Raw genomic sequence first — 22,735 nt, forward strand, 5'->3', positions numbered from 1 at the left:
TGGAACTGGTTGCTGCGATATCTGAAAGGTGCTCACAAACTGAGCTGAGTCACTAAATATAGCGCATTGCTCCATCACATGCGGACCTGCACACAACTCACAAACACTAATTATCTGCTTAACACCATAGTTAGCCAGAGAATCGATCTTCATAGACAACGCCTTTAGTTTAGCAGTGATAGCCGTAGCTGTATCCACTTCTAGAACTCCTGCTACCTTGCCCTGTGGACATCTCCGGGTTGGATACTGATACTCATTAGCAGCCATCAGTTCAATTAGATCATAAACTTCCTCATAGCTTTTTGCCCATAATGCTCCGCCTGATATTGCATCGAGCATGGGTCTGGACTGTGCTCCCAACCCATTATAAAAACAATTGATGATCATCCAATCAGGCATTCCATGATGGGGACACTTCATAAGCATCTCCTTGTAGCGCTCCCAAGCTCATATAGTGATTCTCCCATTTGCTGCGCAAATTGAGTAATAGCATTCCTGAGTGTAGTTGTCTTCACCATAGAGAAGAATTTAGTAAGAAACATCTGAGCAAGATCTTCCCAAGTAGTAATCGATCCAGCTGGTAGAGAGTATAACCAACTCTTAGCCTTATCCCTCAGAGAGAATGGGAACAGTCTTAGCTTCACAACATCTTCAAAAACACAGTTGAACTTGAAGTTGTCGCAGATCTCAATAAAATCCCTAATGTGCATATTGGGATCTACCGTTGAAGAACTCCCAAACTGGATTGAGTTCTGCACCAATTGAATTATGCCAGGCTTGATCTCAAAGGTATTAGCTGTGATAGCTGGCCGGACAATGCTAGATTGAATGTCATTGATCTTGTGTTGAGAAAAATCCATCAAGGCTTTCGTTCGTGCTGCTGGATCTCCCATTCTTATAAGATATAAATCAGATTCGTTCCCACAGAGACTGGTTTAGGTTAAGTTCAATTTATGCACCTATGCAACAATGTATAGTTATCTCTCAATGCTAAGACAAATAAAAAATTGGGTTTTTATTAAACTAAGAGTTATACTAAATAACATTAAATAAGAGAATTGAGGTTGAATTACTATATATGACAAACATGGGATTCTAACTTCATTAAATACTTCATTCAATAGCATTATTGTTCTTAACCTTAGCATGTAATGGTGATGACCCTAATCAGATAATACGAAACTAGTAAACGCCAACTTTCATTGTACGAATACCCTACTACCAAGTATCCGCAAAAGAGGTAGAAGTTGAATAGACACCAATTATTCTTATTCCTTATATGTCTATAAGAATTGAAAACATAATGGTTTAATGCGCAAGTTATCTATCGTGATTACATAGGGCAAGTAAGATGGTTAAAATTACCTACGAATCATGCATAACAAATACATGAACCTATGCTAGCATGGCAAGTTCTAACCTCTATATTCACTGTCGCTTCAATAGAGATTAACACGCTATCTTATATATTAGCTACACACATAAGACGAATAAGCACAACCAATACTAGGATATCAATCAATCACCACACACCAAGATATCGAAACAAATTAATTATTGAAATCCATAAGTAAATCCGCTAGAATCTCATGATACAATTAGCCACATAATTGAACTCATCGTCATCATGGGTTCCAATGAAAGCATGGTATAAAACAAGGTCTTAATTAACTGAATAATAATCAATGTACAAATAAAAAAAGTTTAGGTTCGACAAGAATGAAAACGAGCATCCAAAGTTACAACTAATTCAAAGAATCATAAGTAGAAAACATGATATTCTTTTTCGGAGTTGTTTTGTGCTTCTAGGTCTCCTCCTTGATCTCCCAATCTTCCTGGATGATGAAAACCCTTTTTTCAAGCCCCTAGTGGACCTGTACCCTTAAAATTATCAAATTCCACTCAAAAAAGGCTTTTTCAATGAAATCAGCCGTGCATCAGCATACGGTCGCGTGCGGGTCTGACGCGGCCGCGTGTCGGCATGCGGTCGCGTGCACTTCTGACGCGGCCGTGTGGGCGGCTTCTGGAAAATTCTGATGAATCTTATTTTGGTCATAACTTGAGTTCTACTTGTCAGAATTAGGCGATTAAACTGCCCACGCGAAGCTAAGGGGATGCTCTACAACTTGAAAAGGGCCTTGGATTCCAAATCTGATCACTCTTCATCCTATTTCCTTTAAAAGCTCCTTTATTCATTTAACTCATACCTGAAATGCAATAACACAAAAACACATCAAAATACCAACTTGAGTCCAAAACACCAATTTAAGCTTTAAATAAAGCATTCCAAGTGGATATAAAATCCACTTATAGAGTACAGACGAGTGACTAGGCGTATGGAAGGCCATGTACGATATTTACCATCGTTTTGCTGCAGATTTGACACAGGCTTTGGGCACTATTTTGCGAGCCACTGGTGTCAAGGTTGATTGGCCACCTGATCCCCCACCCGAGGAGGGTAATCTTTCCGATGACTAGGTATGCCTGAAATCCTTATTATTACCTTCAATGAGGACATTGAAAATTATAAGTTCGGGGGTGATAATATAAGGATTAGTTTGTGTGTGTCCATATAGTTCATATAGATTCATGTTGCATATAGTTGTATTTCATTCGTAGTGTTGCATGATTATTCATATTGGACATATTTGTTTGTTTTTTTATGTGATTTTATATAGTTGCATTTGCATGCATATTTAGCATGATCCCTTAAGATGAACTACGCTATTTGATAAGTTGATGTTAATTTGAGTGTGGTGATGACAAATAGAGGGATATTAAGTCTTAAAAAATTGATTTGCATGCTAGAAGAAAAATTTCACAAAGTCTTATAGGATTACTTTTGATTTAGATCATAATTTTGGTTGTTTATTAGTTGAGATTTAATCACTGGTTTATATTTAGAATTTTTGCTATTCTCGTAATGACAAAAGAATACTAAAATTTTGAACTAGAGAAAAACTTGGATTTCATTGCTAGTTGTTATAAGGCTAGGCGTCAAATGGCTAGTAGCCGGCTCATATTTACATGAGTAGTCTAGGGTTGAATGAGATGGAGAGAAATCCACTCAGTCAGAAATTGTTGAAGAAAAAGAAAAAAAAAGAAAAAAAAAGAAAAGAAAAAAAGTATGTGTTTATGCATAATTAATCAAGAGTGAGCTCTTTAACACTCGAGTTATTAAGTTCTTAGGGGACTTTGTGCCTAGTGACCTAAGGCTTTTTATAGTCTGGGATCCGCTAACCTAACGCTCGCTACATGGGTATTATTGTATAAGTCTTTTGGGACCTCATTCATTACACGATCAAATAAGCATATTTGTTATGTGTTAAATAATAGCGTGAATCCTTGTATAACTCTAGTAGAATGAAGGTCTTATGAGTCATTATGCGTTTATTGTCTATTCTGTTTATAAACTTGTGATTGTTTCGATGATAGATAAGTTATGGTTATTGATCTAGTGTCTAGCGTACATCTGTTAAGCATCCACACACGCACGTTTCTGGTTTGTGAGTTGGTTTGTGAGATTTTCTTTGAGCTCTATTTTGAGTCATTGGATTCTTGGAGGCATTGTCTTATTTATTTGGTTATGGTTATTTTGAGGGGATCGATTGCATTATCACTTAGTTGCATTCGCGTAGTTGCATTCATGAATTAGGTTTATTTCGTAGGTTTGAGTCTGTTTATGCTAAATATCAAGCATCGATTCAAGTTTTGGGGTATAATAAGTGGATTTTATATCTACTTGGAACGCTTCATTTCAGGCTTAATTTGGTGTTTTGGACTCAAGTTGTTGGTATATTTTATGTGTTTTTGTGTTTGTGCATTTCAGGCATCAATTAAATGAAGAAAGAAGCTTTTTAAAGAAATATGCTGAAAAGAGATCAGAATTATAAGCCTAGGCCATTCTCAAGTTGTAGAGAATCTCGTTAGCTTCGCGTGGGTAGCTGAATCGCCTAATTCTGATGAGAAGAACTCAAGATACGGCTAAAAGAAGAAATGTCAGAATTTTTCCAGAAGGTCGGCGCGACCGCGCTAGAACTAGCGCGCCCGCGCCACTGAAAACACTATTCCAACGCGGTCGCATCCGGAAACAGCGCGCGCGCGCTCTGTTCTGCCCCAGAATCCTGATTTTAGTCGAAATTGAAGATTTTGAGAGTCCTGGCCATCCTGGAGCCTATATATACCAGTAAAAAGGAGATTTGTGAGAACAATAAGAAGACCTAGAGAGCATGAGACGGTGAAGGAGAAGAAGACTTTTGTTTTCTTTGATATAGTTGATACTTGAATGCTTGTTTTCTTTGAACCCTAGTACTCTTATATTATTTATTATCTTGCTTTCATTGGAACCCATGGTGATGATGAGTTCGATGATGAACTAATCGTTATCGTGGGGTTCTAGCAGAATTATTTATGGATTTCTATAGTTAATTTGTTTTAATATCTTGGTGTATGGTGATTGATTGATATCCTAGTATTGGTTGTGCTTATTCGTCTTATGTGCGTAGCTAACATATAATATAGCGTGTTAATCTCTATTGAAGCGACAGTGAATATAGAGGTTTAGAACTTGCCATGCTAGCATAGGTTCATGTGTTATTGTTATGCATGATTCATAGTTAATTTTAACCATCTTACTTGCCCTATATAATCAGGATAGACAACTTGCACATTAAACCGTTATGTTTTCAATTCTTATAGACATATAAGGACTAAGCATAATTGGTGTCTATTCAACTTCTATCTCTTTTGTGGATGCTTGGTAAAAGGGGATTCGTACAACGAAAGTTGGCATTTACTAGTTCCATGTCATCTGATTAGTGTCATCACCATTACATTCTAAGGTTAAGAACCAAAAGGCTATTGAATGAAGTATTTATTGAAGTTAGGATCCCATGTTTGTCATATATATTAATTCAACCATTCTTGTTCTCTTAGTTATAATTGTTAGTTTAATTCTTTGTTATAAACAATCTCAACTTGTTATTTATCTTAGCATTGGATAATATCCATATCATTGTTGCATAGGTGCATATTCTTAAATTAACCGAAGAGTCTCTGTGGGAAAGAATTTGATCTAAATCTTATACTACTTGCGAACACGTATGTTTGCGTGTATTATTAGCGTGTTAACGTCCTAACAAGTTTTTGGCGCCGCTGCCGGGGACTCAGTGTTGTTAATTGTTTAGTTTATGTACTTATCATCCGTGATCGTTAAAGTTCAGTGACTCAGATATTTTATTTACACAGTACTTGTTTTGTTTCATGTACTCTAGAGAGCGTGTATGCAAACGCGTTCTCAATCTCGTGTCTTTGTTGAGCAAAAACTTGAAGAAGAAGTTTTTGTTGCAATGGGAGAACCAGCAGTGAATCTGAAGGCTTTGATGGATTATTCTCAACCAAAGATCAATGACATTCAGTCTAGAATTGTCAGACCAGCCATCTCGGCTAATAATTTTGTAGTCAAGTCTAGCATGATTTAATGGGTGCAGAATTTAATCCAGTTTGGGGGTTCTCCAACGGAAGATCCCAATATGCACATTAGGGATTTCATTGAGATCCGCGACACCTTCAAGTTCAACGGTGTTTCTGAAGATGTTGTGAAGTTGAGACTATTCCCATTCTCTCTGAGGGATAAGGCTAAGAGTTGGTTCAACGGTGTTTCTAAAGATGCCAATGGATGTCAACTCCCGTAGCTCTGAATACAGTCCCCAACGCCTGGATAAGGTCCTGTTCAATACGACTATGGATGTCATACATCGCATCCATCCTCCTCATCAAGTGCTTATACTGCGCTGAACTCAAACCAGCACTGCCCTATGCTTTCTCCTGCTGCTGCTGCTGTCGTGAAGGACCAATCTCCTCACCCAACTGAGCTCTCTATGCTGCCCTACTCGCCTGAGTCGTACGACCACCATATGACTGATCAGCTCAATGGCCACCCGACAAGTTGTCATAAGAATAACCAAGCCCCTTCGGATCAGGCTTCCCACCGTACCACTCTTGCATACTCAACAGCGTCGAACCATCAATTGGGACACTAGGAAGCTGCAGCTGCTCATGTGTGGGCCAATGAACTCCAACCGCCACACACAACTTCATCACAATGGATGCATAGGATATAGAACCCGCAGTACTCCTACGAAGAAATCTCAAAATATCCTGATGAATCACCATCCCGAGATCCACATAGTCGCCCCGAAGAATCCCCCACAACAACCGTGCACGCTCCGTAGTAACATCATGCACGTGAGAAGATGGCATGATGTTGGCACAAATAAAGGAATTCCATGCACGCACAAACCTGTTCATGCACGAGGCAGGGAAAGTGGCATATGCATTTGCGTAGAACACACGAACTGCACTCATGGGTACAACAATGGGTGCCTCACAAAAAGCAATCCAACACATCTCCATAATCATCTCTAGCAACTTCCCATCCCTCCCCGATGGAAGAAAACCTCGCTCATTGGCCATGGGCTTCGAAAGCAGCCTCGTATACTCTGCATCATCCTCCAGAGTTGAAAACCTAGGCCTCACACCACCAACACCAGAAGAATCGGTAGTGCTGCTGCTAACTTGGGTTCGTTATCTTGTGGGTTCCATTGGAAGTGAACAAGAGAGAATAAGAGATATGTGTATAAGAGAGATTTGTGTTTGAGAATTTAAGAAGTGATGGAGAAGTTTGTGTATAAGTGTGTGTATATATAGGATATTAAGAATTAGTTATGGAAAAGAAGTGGAATTTATAGGAGTAATGGGGGTAATGGAATTAATTTGGAATAGAAATTATGGGAAGTGGAGGAGGGAAATTCGGGCAGGAATTGATTTTGTATTCAAATTCCCTATTTTCTTCTTCTTTTTTGACTACAGGGATGCAGCGCAGCCACCCCGCCGGACAGCGCGTGTGGCGCCCTCCAAACCCGGGTCAGAAGTTTGGGGTCCACACAAACACCTTAATTATAACCTGCTTATAATAAAAATAAAGATAATAATAATGTATACAATGACCCTACTTACCAATCACCACGGACCGCAACAGGTTAAAGTATGCACACAAGCCAAACACACTATATATTACAAACTGTTCAAATCCCAACTATTTCAAATTCAAACTGAGTATTAAACATTATTACAAACTTTTACAAACTTAATTTATTCCAAAAGAAGCCTACTAGCTCAGCTTCCTCAACATGAACCCCTAGCTCTCGCGCTGGACTGGGGATCCTCTTTACCAACTGGTTCCTTTTTAACTGGAAAGAATATAAACAACATCGCACAAATGAGCTAACTAGCTCAGCAAGTCACAATGACAAAACTGAGAATAATGATCATCAGGTGAATATGTTTATGATATCAAGTGAACAATGGATTATGATTTAGAATTGGATAATTTACTTTTAATTTAAAAACCAAGGTTAGGCTGCTGATCAGTCACGCACTAACCCCGAGCAAGGCACACATCATTGCTCTAACTACTGGATCCAAGGCACACATTGGCCTAACTTGACCATTATATGGTCTGACCACGAATCTGGTCCACAATTTTATAAAAACAATCCAATTATAACATAATAACAGAATATGCAATAATAAACAATAACCAAAATCATTAACAACAATAAATGTTTAACAATGAAAGGGTTTCAATCCTTGTAAGGATCAACAAGGTACTTTCAAAGCTTGAATGCTGGGTAATGAAAGAATTGGATAACAAAGGAAACAACGTTTCAGGATTTCAAGGATTTGGTCTTTCAAAGCATAAGATATCATGGATTGAGTATATAATAATTCAGTTCAGTGTCTGGTATTTAGTTTGTATGTATTTGTGGAGTAGTATCGTAGATTTGTGGTTCTTGTTTGGGTATACAATAATCAATGGATTAGAAAGAATATGGTTCATAGCTCAAGAACAATAACTGAAATCTGGATTTAGGTTTCCGTGCTTCACAGCACTTGCAATGTCAACAAGACTGTCAAGAATTACAATATCTCGAGAGAGTTCAGAACACTTGCCTGATATTAGCTTACTATCCTGCACTTGCTTTCAATCTCAATCGTCTTACTCCTCAACTACCTGTTTCCCTTTCCTACGCCTTGCCTCTTCTGCTCACATATCATAAGCATCTATCAATCATCAACTCACAGGATTCTATTCAACACATACTTCTATCTACCCTTCGTTTTACCCAAATCCGATTAACGGATTGAAATCTATGCAATAACCAAGTAAACACCGAATATATAGACCGATAGTCAAACAACAGGTCATGTATAACACATAATACATCACGTAATCAATGACATATCATCTATAAAGAAGTCTCGGGTCATAAATATGCTTTCGGGTATTTAAAATGATTTTTAAAACATTTTTCGGAATTAAAACGGGTCGTTGGATCAATTTCGGAATAATAAACAGGGTTCGGTTGGCCCATTCTGGCTCCGAAATAATTTTAGAATAATTATCGAGCCTTGGAAATAATTTAGAATAATATTTTAAAGCTCGAAACTATTTTTCAGAATTTTTAAATAATTAAATCTAATTAAATAACTAATTAAAATCAATTAATAATTAATTAAATCAATTAATCAATTAATTTTCGAATTAATTGACCAATTAATCAATTATAAATTAATTGAAATTAATTAACTAATTAATTCAGATTTATTTGTGAATTAAAAATAATTTTCGGAATTAAAATAATAATTTTCAGAATTTTCAGAAATTAAAAATGAATTTTTATAATAAAAATAAATAGGAAATATGATTTTTAAACATTTTATAAACAGGAATCCTATTTTTGAAAACTTTGCAAACTACAGGGACTAAACTTCACCATCTCCAAAAATACAGGGACTAAACTGCAATTTTGCGGTTTCAGTCGCCGGAAAATCGGGGGTGGCCGGAGAAGACGATCCCGGCGTCCTCACCCCACTAACACCTCCAGATCAACACTACACAACACCAGGAACTTGTTCATGCAATCAAAACATTCTAATCATCCCTGTTCTGGCCGGAAATTGGCCAAGAACATTGCCGGTTTCCGGCGAACATCGCAAATTTTTAAAACACAACTCCCTTCGATTCAAGCATCCTCTGTTAACGAGTTATATATCAATCGATTGCAAATTTTATAAGGAACACAACTCACTATAAATCAACAGTTAATAACCCCTGAATCAAAAACCCCCAAATTTCAATTGAAAACATTCATACGAGTTATAAACCCTAATTTTGAAATTCGAAAATTAAACCCACTTTTGAGCATGTTATTGAACTCCAAATCAGACGTATGACATATGAAAATCATCAGGAAAACAAGCTCTACAACATGCAATCATCAAATCATACAAACAATCATCCGAACAAAAATTCATATTTTTAATAAAATAAATTCGAAAATAAATAAATTTTTAGAAAAATAACCTTGATTTTTGCAGTGAAACAAAGCTCAGAATCTGATAGAACACCTCAAATCCTTCGTTTTGGTTACTCAAGCTTTAAAAACAGAGATCGGTAACGCCTTCGTTTTGCTGTTTGATTCTTAGAACAGTTTTAAGAAATTAGGGCTTTTCTCTGAAAATTATATAATTAACTATCTGCAAATGATTTTGATACGAAAATAAAATACGGTAAAAGGCTATTTATAATTATGGACAATTTGTATCCCGTTGGATCATTCCGGATATAAAACGGTACATTTATTTGTAAAAACTGATCCAAACGGTATCGGTTTTCGGGATAATTATCCAAATCAGTACAATTTGTAATGCGGTCTTGGTCTCAGCGCCTGGTTACACGTATTACGAAGTGATAATTAGGATAGTTTAATAAAAAGCTCCCGTTTATCGAAAATACGGGTTTTATTGATTTACCGAAACGAATATTGTATCGAAAATGTTGCGCCGGGACCCGTGCAGGACAAACCGTAAGCCGGATCGAAAAAGTTGAAACATGGAATATGTTCAGAATATTACAATTAGGTTAGGAAGGAGTTCTCGAACGAGTTTCGGGTTCCAAAAACGTAACAACGGTTGACGTCGGTTGGTTCCCGTTTTTATAAAATAGATTTTAATTACCCGGAAAAAGATTTTAGAAATTTCATATGATTCTTATAAATCCATAAACCAACATAAAAATAATTCGGAAGATATGACAATTATCTATATTTTATTTTGGACATATAAAAATTAAAATACTCAAGTAATATTATTTTTGAATATTCAAGTACAGATAATACTTAACAATTAACTCACAGAATAGATACTGAACACACATAATAATTATATAATAGCAAAAATAAATTACACGATATATCCCGGATATTACATCCTTCCCCCTTAAAAGGATTCTGTCCTCAGAATCTCTAAGAAAACAAATGAAGGTACTTTTCTCTCATATCACTTTCTAACTCCCAGGTTGACTCTTCAACCTTTGGGTTTCTCCACAATACTCTTACTAACTTTACCACTTTATTTCTCAATACTTTCTCTCTTGCCTCTAGAATCTCTATCGGACTCTCTACATTTGATAAATCTGCCTAAAGCTCTATTGGCTCATATTCTATTACATGCCTGGAGTCTGGATTTTATTTCTTGAGCATCGATACATGAAAAACATTGTGAATGTGCTCCATGTGTCGAGGTAACGCCAATTCGTAAGCTACTTTGCCAACGCGCTTTAGGATCTTAAAAGGTCTGACATATCTTGGGCTTAGCTTCCATTTCTTTCCAAACCTCGTTAGTCCTTTCCATGGTGATACTTTCAGTAATACCAAGCTTCCTTCTTCAAATTCCATGTCTTTCCTTGATTGGTCTGCATATTTCCTCTGACGATTTTGAGCGGCTATTAATCTTTTCTGGATAAGTTCAACAACTTCCTTTATCTGCTGTACCAGTTCAGGTCCAAGTATCTTGCGTTCTCCTACTTCGTCCCAATATATTGGAGATCTACATTTGCGTCCATAAAGGGCTTCATAGGGTGGCATTCCAATGCTGGCATGATAACTGTTGTTGTAAGCAAACTCTACCAGAGGTAAATGTTCGTCCCAACTTCCTTTGAAATTAATCGCACAAACACGTAACATATCCTCGATTGTCTGGATAGTTCTTTCACTTTGGCCATCCGTTTAGGGGTGATAAGCTGTACTCATATTCAGTCTTGTTCCCAAACATTCTTGAAAACTCTTCCAGAATCTTGAATTAAACCTTGGATCTCGATCAGATACGATAGACACTGGAACTCCATGACGAACTACAATTTCTTTTAGGTACATATGGACCAACTTATCAAGCGAAAATCTTTCATTTATAGGCAGAAAATGAGCTGACTTGGTAAGTCTATCCACTATAACCCAAATGGCATCATGATTAGCCCTTGTCCTTGGTAATCCAACTATGAAATCCATGGTAATATGTTCCCACTTCCACTCTGGAATCTCCAATGGCCGTAGCAATCCGCTTGGTCTTTGATGCTCTGCTTTAACTCTCTGACAGGTATAACATTTGCTAACCCATTCCGCAATTTCTCTCTTCATATCTGGCCACCAATAATTCTTCTTTAAATCTCTGTACATTTTGGTACTCCCTGGATGGATGGAATATCTTGAACTATGTGCTTCTTGTAAAATTTCATTCTTTAACTCCGTCACTGGTGGAATCCAGATTCTAGATGAAAATCTCAAAATGCCTTGATCATCCTTCTGCGTGCATAATTCTTCACCTACCAAACGATTTATATCTTGATCCATTACATCTTTCTGACATGTCTTTATTTTCTCCAACAACTCCGGCTGGAAAGTCATACTATACACTTTCGCTTCCTCAGGTTCGTAAACTCTAATTTCCAATTCCAATTTCTGAAATTCCTTATATATATCTTCAGGTACTGATAACTCATTTAACTTTTCCTTCCGACTTAATGCGTCTGCCACCACGTTCGCCTTACCGTGATGATAATTAATCGAGAAATCATAATCCTTGATCAATTCTAACCATCTCCTTTTCCTCATATTAAGTTCCTTCTGGGTAAATATATATTTCAAACTTTTGTGATCCGTGAAAATCTCACACTTTTCTCCATACAAATAATGTCTCCAAATCTTCAAAGCAAAAACTAAAGCTGCTAGCTCCAAGTCATGAGTAGGATACTTTTGTTCGTGTGGTTTCAATTGTCTTAACGCATACGCAATCACCTTGTCGTGCTGCATAAGAACACATCCTAATCCTTTGTAGAAAGCATCGCTATAAATTACGAAATTCCCTTGATCGTCTGGAAGTGACAACACAGGTGTTGTGATTAATCTCCGCTTCAATTCCTAAAAACTTTCTTCGCACTTGTCATTCCATATAAAATTTTCATTCTTTCGTGTAAGCTTTGTTAATGGTGTGGCAATCCTTGAGAAATTCTGAACGAATCGTCGATAATATCCTGCCATTCCCAAGAAACTTCTTACCTCAGTGGGTGTTCTCGATCTCTCCCAATTCGTAATTGCTTCGATCTTTGCCGGGTCCACTTTGATCCCTTCGTTACTGACTATATGTCCTAAGAACTGAACTTCTTGTAGCCAAAACTCACACTTCGACAATTTAGCATATAACTTCTTTTTCCTTAAAATCTCCAAAGTTGTCCTTAAATGTTCCGCATGATCCTCCTCCGTCTTTGAATAGATTAAAATATCGTCTATAAATACTATAACTAACTTGTCCAAATATTCCTTGAAAATTCTGTTCATCAGGTCCATAAACGCTGCTGGGGCGTTGGTTAATCCAAAAGACATCATTAAAAACTCGTAATGTCCATACCTTGTTCTGAAAGCTGTCTTTGGTATATCTTCTGGTTTGATCTTCAGTTGATGATATCCCGATCTTAAATCGATCTTGGAGAAATACTTGGCTTCCTTCAATTGGTCAAACAAATCATCAATTCTAGGTAACGGATACTTATTCTTGATTGTCAACTTGTTGAGCTCCCTATAGTCGATGCACAGTCTCATGCTTCCATCTTTCATCTTGACAAATAATACCGGTGCACTCCACGGGGATACGCTGGGTCTGATTACTCCTTTCTCTAACAATTCCTGCAATTGCTTTGCTAGCTCTTTCATCTCAACAGGCGCCATTCTGTACGGGGCCTTGGATACTGGTTTTGTTCCAGGTGCTAAGTCGATCGCAAATTCAATTTCTCTATCTGGAGGAAGTCCTGGCAATTCGTCGGGAAATACGTCTGGAAATTCATTCACTACTGGGATATCTTCATGTTTTGCTGGCTCCTGACTTTTGTCAATCACGTATGCTACGAAATGCTCGCATCCTTGCCGTAGTAACTTCTTGGCTTGAATCATCGTTAAGAACTTCTTTACTTGTTTCTGACCTTTGAACGTTACTATTCTTTCGTCTGGCGTTTTCACCATTACTTTCTTATTTCGACAATCTATCTGAGCATCATGCTTAGATAACCAATCCATCCCTAATATCACATCAAATTCTCCTAACTTAAATGGTATCAAATCTACACAAAACTTACTACCAAAAATCTCAACCTCACAATTCTCACAAACTTGATTCACAGCTACACGTTCTTAATTTGCTAACTCCACAGTCATTATTTCATTTAAGCACTCAACTGGACAATTTAATTTACTAACAAAATCTTGTGAAACAAATGATCGAGTTGCTCCCGTATCTATTAACACTTTGGCACATAAAGAGTTCACATAAGTGTACCTGCCACGACATCCGTATCCTGGATCGCATCCTTCACCGACATGTCAAAAACTCTAGCCCTCGGAGTCTCATTCACTGTTGGGGTAGATCCCATAATTCTCAATGCATTACTAACTGGGGCTGGTGTCTTGCAATCCCTGGCCATATGTCCTGGCTTCCCACATTTAAAGCATGTAAATCCAATGACTGGAACTTTCACTGCTGGATTCCGGATAGGTTGATCTTTATTTGCTGGCTCTCTTGCTGGCTGATTTCGGCACTCCCTCGAGTAGTGCCCTTTCTGGTTGCATTTAAAACATACCACATTCAACTTGTTACAAACTCCTCCATGCTTCTTTCCACATACTTGACAATCTGGAAAAGTTAATCTCAACTGATTCGGCGGATTCACATTAGCTGGACGATTGCCCTGGCCTCCGTCTCCTGCATTTTGTCTCCTGAAATTAAAATTTCTCCCTGGCTGAAACTTGCCCTTCTTAAAATTTGGAAACTTCCCTGTTTGTGACTGACCCTCACTTCCCTCAACTTTCCTTTTCTTGCTTTCCTTATCTTTCCGGAACATATCACTCTCTGTCTCTGCGATCATAGCCTTCTGTACAACCCCGGCATAGGTATCCAATTCAAAAATAGCTACCTTCCCCCTGATCCATGGCTTCAAGCCTTGCTGGAATCTCTTAGCTTTCTTTCAATGAGTATCAACATACGACGGCACATACCTTGACAATTCCTCAAACTTCCCCTCATAATCTGTTACCGACATATTCCCTTGCTTTAACTCTAAAAACTTCAACTCCATTTGATCCTGAACAAACTGAGGAAAATACTTTTCTAAAAACAATTCCTTGAACCTTTCCCAACTAATAACATCTGTGCCTTCCAGTGTCTTCACCATTTCCCACCAATAGGTGGCCTCATTCTTCAGATAGTAACTTGCAAACTCAACCTTCTGTTCCTCTTTCACTTTCACTAAGGCAAATGCCTTTTCTATTTCCTTTAACCAAACATTTGCTTCAATTGGCTCTAAGGAACCCTTGAATTCTGGTGGGTTTATTGCCTGAAAAGTTTTGAAAGTTACCTGGGGATTGGTCTGTCTTTGTTGTTGTTGTGCCAGGTGAACTGTTTGTTGGGCCAAGATTTGAAGAATCTGGGCTATTGCTGGGTCCATGGGTCCTGGGTTCATATTCTGGGTTGTATCATCTTGGTTATTATTGTTGTTGGTTTCTTCATTCTGGGTGTTGGTGCGGGTATTTCTTAGGGGAGGCATTTTCTGTAAAGAATCAGTCAACTTATTTAGCTTTTGAATCAATCTTTTACATAAAAGAATAGTTGTGCAAAACAGAAATATTTCTTTTTGAAAACAGTTGTGACTAAATAAATTGCATGCTTCTTTACAGAATATAAACAGTTATGGAAAACAGGGCACATGGTATCACAGGGTATAACTGGTGCAATAAATAAGGTAAGGTAAAATGGGTGCGATAAAATAAATGACAGTGTTGGAAAGGAAAAAGGTACTGATATATATAGATCAAAAGTTTTAGGGTAGTACAAGCGTAAAGACGCTTCGAAAGTCAAAGCAAAAAGGGTACAACAACCTACTCACTAGTCAGCATCGCTAGTCTATAAATACAACTCAAAAGTCTTCTGAAACACACTACACACTACTGTCCATACTACATAACCATACAACACTGCTCAGTATCTCCATCTCTGAATCTCTTAACTCAGCTCCAAGGAAACTCTGATCCTGCCAGCCTCTCAAAGTCCTCCATCACCTCAGTAGCCCAGCCCATCAGTGCATCAGGGCCTCTGCCAGGTAGTGTAGCTCCATGTAGCCTAGCCTAAAGAACCCTCTGTGTCACATGAATCTCCTCTAGAAGCTCCCTCACACCACGATCAACATTTGTAGTCCTGATGATATGCTGTAACTCTCTGATCTGAGCCAACAAGGAATCACGCTCCAATAGAAGAGCCTCATACCGGTAATAAGGAACTGGGGGCAATGTAGACCGGAATGGGGCACTCGCTACTGAATGCCCAGTGGAATCTGAATCAGCTGGTGGGGGTCCTCTGACAGGTGGCCTCATGCCTGGAGGTGGAATAGCCTGCAATGGTACGGGCTGCAATACCAGTGGAGGTAGAATAACCAATGCTGGTGGAATGACAGGACGTGGATCCGATGCTGGTGCTCCAACTGAAGGCTCTGAGTGATCAGCTGATACGGGAATAAAAGAGTCAGCCATCTCTACTATCTGAAATTATATCGTAATATAAGAATCTCGTACCACGACGCAATTTACACTAACACCTGATATACTGAAACACTCAACCTCTCAACATTCTATCATCCTATGCCTTACTTCTAATCCTAACCCTCTACCCATTCCCGTTAACCTAGGCTTGTGTCAGTGACTTATAACCTGTAGCTCTGATACCAAACCTGTGGCGCCCTCCAAACCCGGGTCAGAAGTTTGGGGTCCACACAAACACATTAATTATAACCTGCTTATAACAATAATAAAGATAATAATAATATATGCAATGACCCTACTTACCAATCACCACGGACCGCAACAGGTTAAAGTATGCACACAAGCCAAACACGCTATATATTACAAACCGTTCAAATCCCAACTATTTCAAATTCAAACTGAGTATTAAACATTATTACAAACTTTTACAAACTTAAATTATTCCAAAAGAAGCCTACTAGCTCAACTTCCTCAACATGAACCCCTAGCTCTCGCGCTGGACTGGGGATCCTCTTTACCAACTGGTTCCTTTTTAACTGGAAAGAATATAAACAACATCGCATAAATGAGCTAACTAGCTCAGCAAGTCACAATGACAAAACTGAGAATAATGATCATCAGGTGAATATGTTTATGATATCAAGTGAACAATGGATTATGATTTAGAATTGGATATTATACTTTTAATTTAAAAACCAAGGTTAGGCTGCTGATCAGTCACGCACTAACCCCGAGCAAGGTACACAGCATTGCTCTAACTACTGGATCCAAGGTACACATTGGCCTAACTTGACCATTATATGGTCTGACCACGAATCTGGTCCACAATTTTATAAAAACAATCCAATTCTAACATAATAACATAATATGCAATAATAAACAATAACCGAAATCATTAACAACAATAAATGTTTAACAATGAAAGGGTTTCAATCCTTGTAAGGATCAACAAGGTACTTTCAAAGCTTGAATGCTGGGTAATGAAAGAATTGGATAACAAAGGAAACAACGTTTCAGGATTTCAAGGATTTGGTCTTTCAAAGCATAAGATATCATGTATTGAGTATATAATAATTCAGTTCAGTGTCTGGTATTTAGTTTGTATGTATTTGTGGAGTAGTATCGTAGATTTGTGGTTCTTGTTTGGGTATACAATAATCAATGGATTAGAAAGAATATGGTTCATAGCTCAAGAACAATAACTGAAATCAGAATTTAGGTTTCCGTGCTTCACAGCACTTGCAATGCTAACAAGACTGTCAAGAATTACAATATCTCGAGAGAGTTCAGAACACTTGCCTGATATTAGCTTACTATCCTGCACTTGCTTTCAATCTCAATCGTCTTACTCCTCAACTACATGTTTCCCTTTCCTACGCCTTGCCTCTTCTGCTCACATATCATAAGCATCTATCAATCATCAACTCACAGGACTCTATTCAACACATACTACTATCTACCCTTCGTTTTACCCAAATCCGATTAACGGATTGAAATCTATGCAATAACCAAGTAAACACCGAATATATAGACCGATAGTCAAACAACAGGTCACGTATAACACATAATACATCACGTAATTAATGACATATCATCTTTAAAGAAGTCTCGGGTCATAAATATGCTTTCGGGTATTTAAAATAATTTTTAAAATATTTTTCGGAATTAAAACGGTTCGTTGGATCAATTTCGGAATAATAAACAGGGTTCAGTTAGCCCATTCTAGCTCCGAAATAATTTTAGAATAATTATCGAGCCTTGGAAATAATTTAGAATAATATTTTAAAGCTCGAAACTATTTTTCAGAATTTTTAAATTATTTTTAAATAAATAAATCTAATTAAATAACTAATTAAAATCAATTAATAATTAATTAAATCAATTAATCAATTAATTTTCGAATTAATTGAACAATTAATCAATTATAAATTAACTGAAATTAATTAACTAATTAATTCAGATTTATTTGTGAATTAAAAATAATTTTCGGAATTAAAATAATAATTTTCAGAATTTTCAGAAATTAAAAATAAATTTTTATAATAAAAATAAATAGGAAATATGATTTTTAAACATTTTATAAACAGGAATCCTATTTTTGAAAACTTTGCAAACTACAGGGACTAAACTTCACCATCTCCAAAAATACAGGGACTAAACTGCAATTTTGCGGTTTCAGTCGCCGGAAAATCGGGGGTGGCCGGAGAAGTCTATCCCGGCGTCCTCACCCCACCAACAATTCCAGATCAACACTACACAACACCAGGAACTTGTTCATGCATTCAAAACATTCTAATCATCCCTGTTCTGGCCGGAAATTGGCCAAGAACATCGCCGGTTTCCGGCGAACTTCACAAATTTTTAAAACACAACTCCCTTCGATTCAAGCAACCTCTGTTAACAAGCTATATATCAATCGATTGCAAATTTTATAAGGAACACAACTCACTATAAATCAACAGTTAATAACCCCTGAATCAAAAACCCCCAAATTTCAATTGAAAACATTCATACGGGTTATAAACCCTAATTTTGAAATTCGAAAATTAAACCCACTTTTGAGCATGTTATTGAACTCCAAATCAGACGTATGAAATATGAAAATCATCAGGAAAACAAGCTCTACAACATGCAATCATCAAATCATACAAACAATCATCCGAACAAAAATTCATATTTTTAATAAAATAAATTCGAAAATAAATAAATTTTTAGAAAAATAACCTTGATTTCTGCAGTGAAACAAAGCTCAGAATCTGATAGAACACCTCAAATCCTTCATTTTGGTTACTCAAGCTTTAAAAACAGAGATCGGTAACGCCTTCGTTTTACTGTTTGATTCTTAGAACAGTTTTAAGAAATTAGGGTTTTTCTCTGAAAATTATATAATTAACTATCTGCAAATGATTTTGATACGAAATAAAATATGGTAAAAGGCTATTTATCATTATGGAAAATTTGTATCCCATTGGATCATTCCGGATATAAAACAGTACGTTTATTTGTAAAAACTGATCCAAACGGTATCAGTTTTCGGGATAATTATCCAAATCAGTACAATTTGTACTGCGATCTTGGTCTCAGCGCCTGGTTACACGTATTACGAAGTGATAATTGGGATAGTTTAATAAAAAGCTCCCGTTTATCGAAAATACGGGTTTTATTGATTTACCGAAACGAATATTGTATCGAAAATGTTGCGCCGGGACCCGTGCAGGACAAACCGTAAGCCAGATCGAAAAAGTCGAAACATGGAATATGCTCGGAATATTACAATTAGGTTAGGAAGGAGTTCTCGAACGAGTTTCGGGTTCCAAAAATGTAACAACGGTTGACGTCGGTTGGTTCCCGTTTTTATAAAATAGATTTTAATTACCCGGAAAAAGATTTTAGAAATTTCATATGATTCTTATAAATCCATAAACCAACATAAAAATAATTAGGAAGATATGACAATTATCTATATTTTATTTTGGACATATAAAAATTAAAATACTCAATTAATATTATTTTTGAATATTCAAGTACAGATAACACTTAACAATTAACTCACAGAATAGATACTGAACACACATAATAATTATATAATAGCAAAAATAATTACACGATATATCCCGGATATTACAGCGCGGGCGCGCCGTGTTCCTGGAAAACCAGCACGGCTGCCCCGTATACCAGGGCGGGAGCGCGCACCTACTGGAAACTCATCGCGGCCTCCCCGCTTCTCAGCGCGGGCGCGCCGTGCTTCTGTAGTTGAAACTGAATTTTTTTTCTTTTTTTTTTCTCCTTGTTTTCTTATTCCTCTATCTACTAATGTACAACAAACTTGGGTTGCCTCCCAAGAAGCGCTTGCTTTGCGTCGTTAGCTTGACGTAGAATTCCGAGATCAAGTGGACAATAAAATGGCACTAACCACCTCACGGTTTGCCGTATCCCATTAATAATGCTTCAACCTATGTCCATTCACTTTGAATGCTTGGCCTGGATCATTCTCAAAAATCTCCACCGCTTCATGCGGAAACACAGTTTTGATAACAAACGGCCCTGACCACCTCAACTTCAATTTTCCAGGAAAAAGACGGAGATGAGAGTTGAATAAAAGAACTTGATGCCCCGGCATAAATGATTTGAGAACTAGACCCCTATCATGCCACTTCTTGAGTATCTCCTTATACATTTTGTTATTCTCATACGCTTGACGTCGAAATTCGTTGAGTTCATTCAATTGAAGCATCCTTTTCTTACCAGCTGCATCTATATCAAGGTTTAACTTTTTCAAAGCCCAATACGCTTTATGCTAGAGCTCCACAGGTAAATGACATCCCTTACTATAAACCAACTGAAATGGCGACATGCCAAGCGGAGTCTTGTATGTTGTTCTATATGCCCAAACTGTAACAACCCAAATCTGGGGTCAAGATTTGGTGTCACTAAACAATCTTTAAATAAAATAAAAGAACATCCCATTAACCCCTTTAATCCGGATCATTTACAGGTTATGGTATGAAACAAGAATCTAATCTTCTACAGTTTACAACAACTAAAATACGAATGAGAATACCTTTGTCCTAACGCTCTTGTCATATTCTTCTAACTTCTTCAACCTCCCGCAGCGGAGATTTCTCTAACTTCTGCTGTCTATCAATGCTATTCACTTTTACCCTTATCTGTTTCTGGCAGAAATAAGAATTTACAAAGCAAGAGTGAGCCAAAAATGCCCAGCAAGTATATAATTTGAGTTTCCAGCATTAATATCAAAAGAAAACTTCCAGACAAAATCTTAAATAATTTTAAACAATTCTATTTATTTGAGTGAGTGAGCGAACAAACGTTGGCTGTCACCAGCCTTTATCTATAAACCCAAAAGTGACAAGTGATTCCCCGATTCATCTCCTGAATCATGGTTTCGTCCGGTTTTGGAATCATAAAACCTTGAGAGAGAGAGAGAGAGAATGCCGTTAATGGCGATCAACAACAAATTAGACTGGACCCTAGTTCACAGTTATATTCTGCTGATCAGTCAGGATACAGTGTAGATCTATACCCAACTGTATAGATCCATTCAGGTACCTAGGCTGTATCGCCCAAGGGTTCGGTCTACCTCCGGCCCATAGGATCCAGCTCATCACTGGCCCTTACAATAAACATCCAGCCCGTAGAGTGTTTTGATGTCAAATCATTTTGAATTGAAAACATCCCAATTCGGGGTTCATAACTAACCCGAAAGAATGGGTATTTTCTCAAGAGAGCAATCGAATTATAGGAACAAAAATGAAAGGAACATGCATAATAAGAGTAATTGCAGCGAAATGTAAAACATTTAACAATTCTGAACTTGGAATAGGAACGAAGAAATAATTACAATATTTAAAAGAAGGTTCGGGAATACTTGCAGTATTTAAAAGAAAGTTTGGGAATACTTGCCTCGATAAGCTTTAACCACTATTATCGGTTGACTTTTGGATTGCCTTGAATATTTGACTTTATCGTCAGACCACTATCCTATCCTGGCTACGATTTCAACACACAGGTCCTTCGATTGAAACTTTGTTGATCTCGTCGACTAATCACTAGATCTTTCCTAGCCCAACGTCAAATCTCGGTTCTTCCGACTAGGACCTACAGGGTTAAAATACCCTAATTCAAATAATTGTTTCGCTTAACATCATATCACTATCCTATTCTACCCATACGATTTCATCATCCAACTTATATTTATATGTATTATTAAATTACTTATAAGAATTATGGTTCACATCTTTGAAATTTGGTTCGGTATTTATTTTCGGAAAGTACATACACTCGTTGTTTTGGAAAATAGGGTGATTAATTATTCATAAAATAGTTTTGGTTACGACACGTAATTTGGGTTCGTATAATGTAATTATATTTCCTCGTTCGATGTCTCTGATAAATACAGGGTACGTCCCCGTATTTTTCGAAATTAATTTCCCGAAAATCGGGCAGCGTCACCTTTATTTATCGGCCTACCCGTCGAACATCCCGACGTTAAATCAATCACAATCAACAATGATATCCAATCCAACTTACAATCCCAAACGCCAGTGCAACTTCAATTATTTATTATTATTATCCGTACTTTTATATTTTTGTTTGTATTTTTCATTTCGATTTTTATTATACCGAACTAATTTCATTTAATTAATAAATGTAGGACTCAGATAAAAATCATCACCGTCCACCGTCGGCTCGCCGAGGCTCATCGCTGACGGCGATAAAATTTGTGGGTTCCCGTTTATAACGGACGTCCAACACGAATTTCATCGATTAATTATGATAATCTCGCACGAATTTATTTATATCACAAAACCTTAATCAAATAATTCCTGCAGCAGATAACATAAATTAATTAATAATTAATATCGAATTACCACTGGACCAAACAGAACAACTGAAATCAAGAACACAGAACACAATTCACGCGCATACAACTACAGGAAAACCACCGGAAAACCTCACGCCACCACACGCGCTACACGCGCAAGCGGCGATGATAGTCACCGGAAAAAATGAAAAAAAAGAAAATGGCAACAAAGGTCCTATGACAGCGATAAGACAGAGCCATTCCACGCACGCATATGTATGTATATATGTTTCGGACATACCAAGGAAACAAACACAGGCGGCTGCGGGATGAAAAGAAATAGGGGGCGGCGGCGGAATCGCCGGAAAATTAAACACAGACGGCACCGGACAGGGGGAGAAGCCCGGACAGAAAGAAGAAAGAAAGAGGAGGG

General features: G+C 37.4%; 1 non-coding gene across 1 annotated transcript; it reads left to right on the forward strand.

The window, feature by feature from the left end:
* Positions 1-397: 397 nt before the first annotated feature.
* LOC141663168 (small nucleolar RNA R71) lies at positions 398-503 on the forward strand. The gene has a single exon (XR_012551251.1). It is a non-coding gene; the product is annotated as a small nucleolar RNA R71 (small nucleolar RNA).
* Positions 504-22,735: the final 22,232 nt, after the last annotated feature.

The sequence above is a fragment of the Apium graveolens genome, chromosome 5 (genome assembly GCF_009905375.1).
Source record: "Apium graveolens cultivar Ventura chromosome 5, ASM990537v1, whole genome shotgun sequence".
Lineage (NCBI taxonomy): Eukaryota > Viridiplantae > Streptophyta > Magnoliopsida > Apiales > Apiaceae > Apium > Apium graveolens.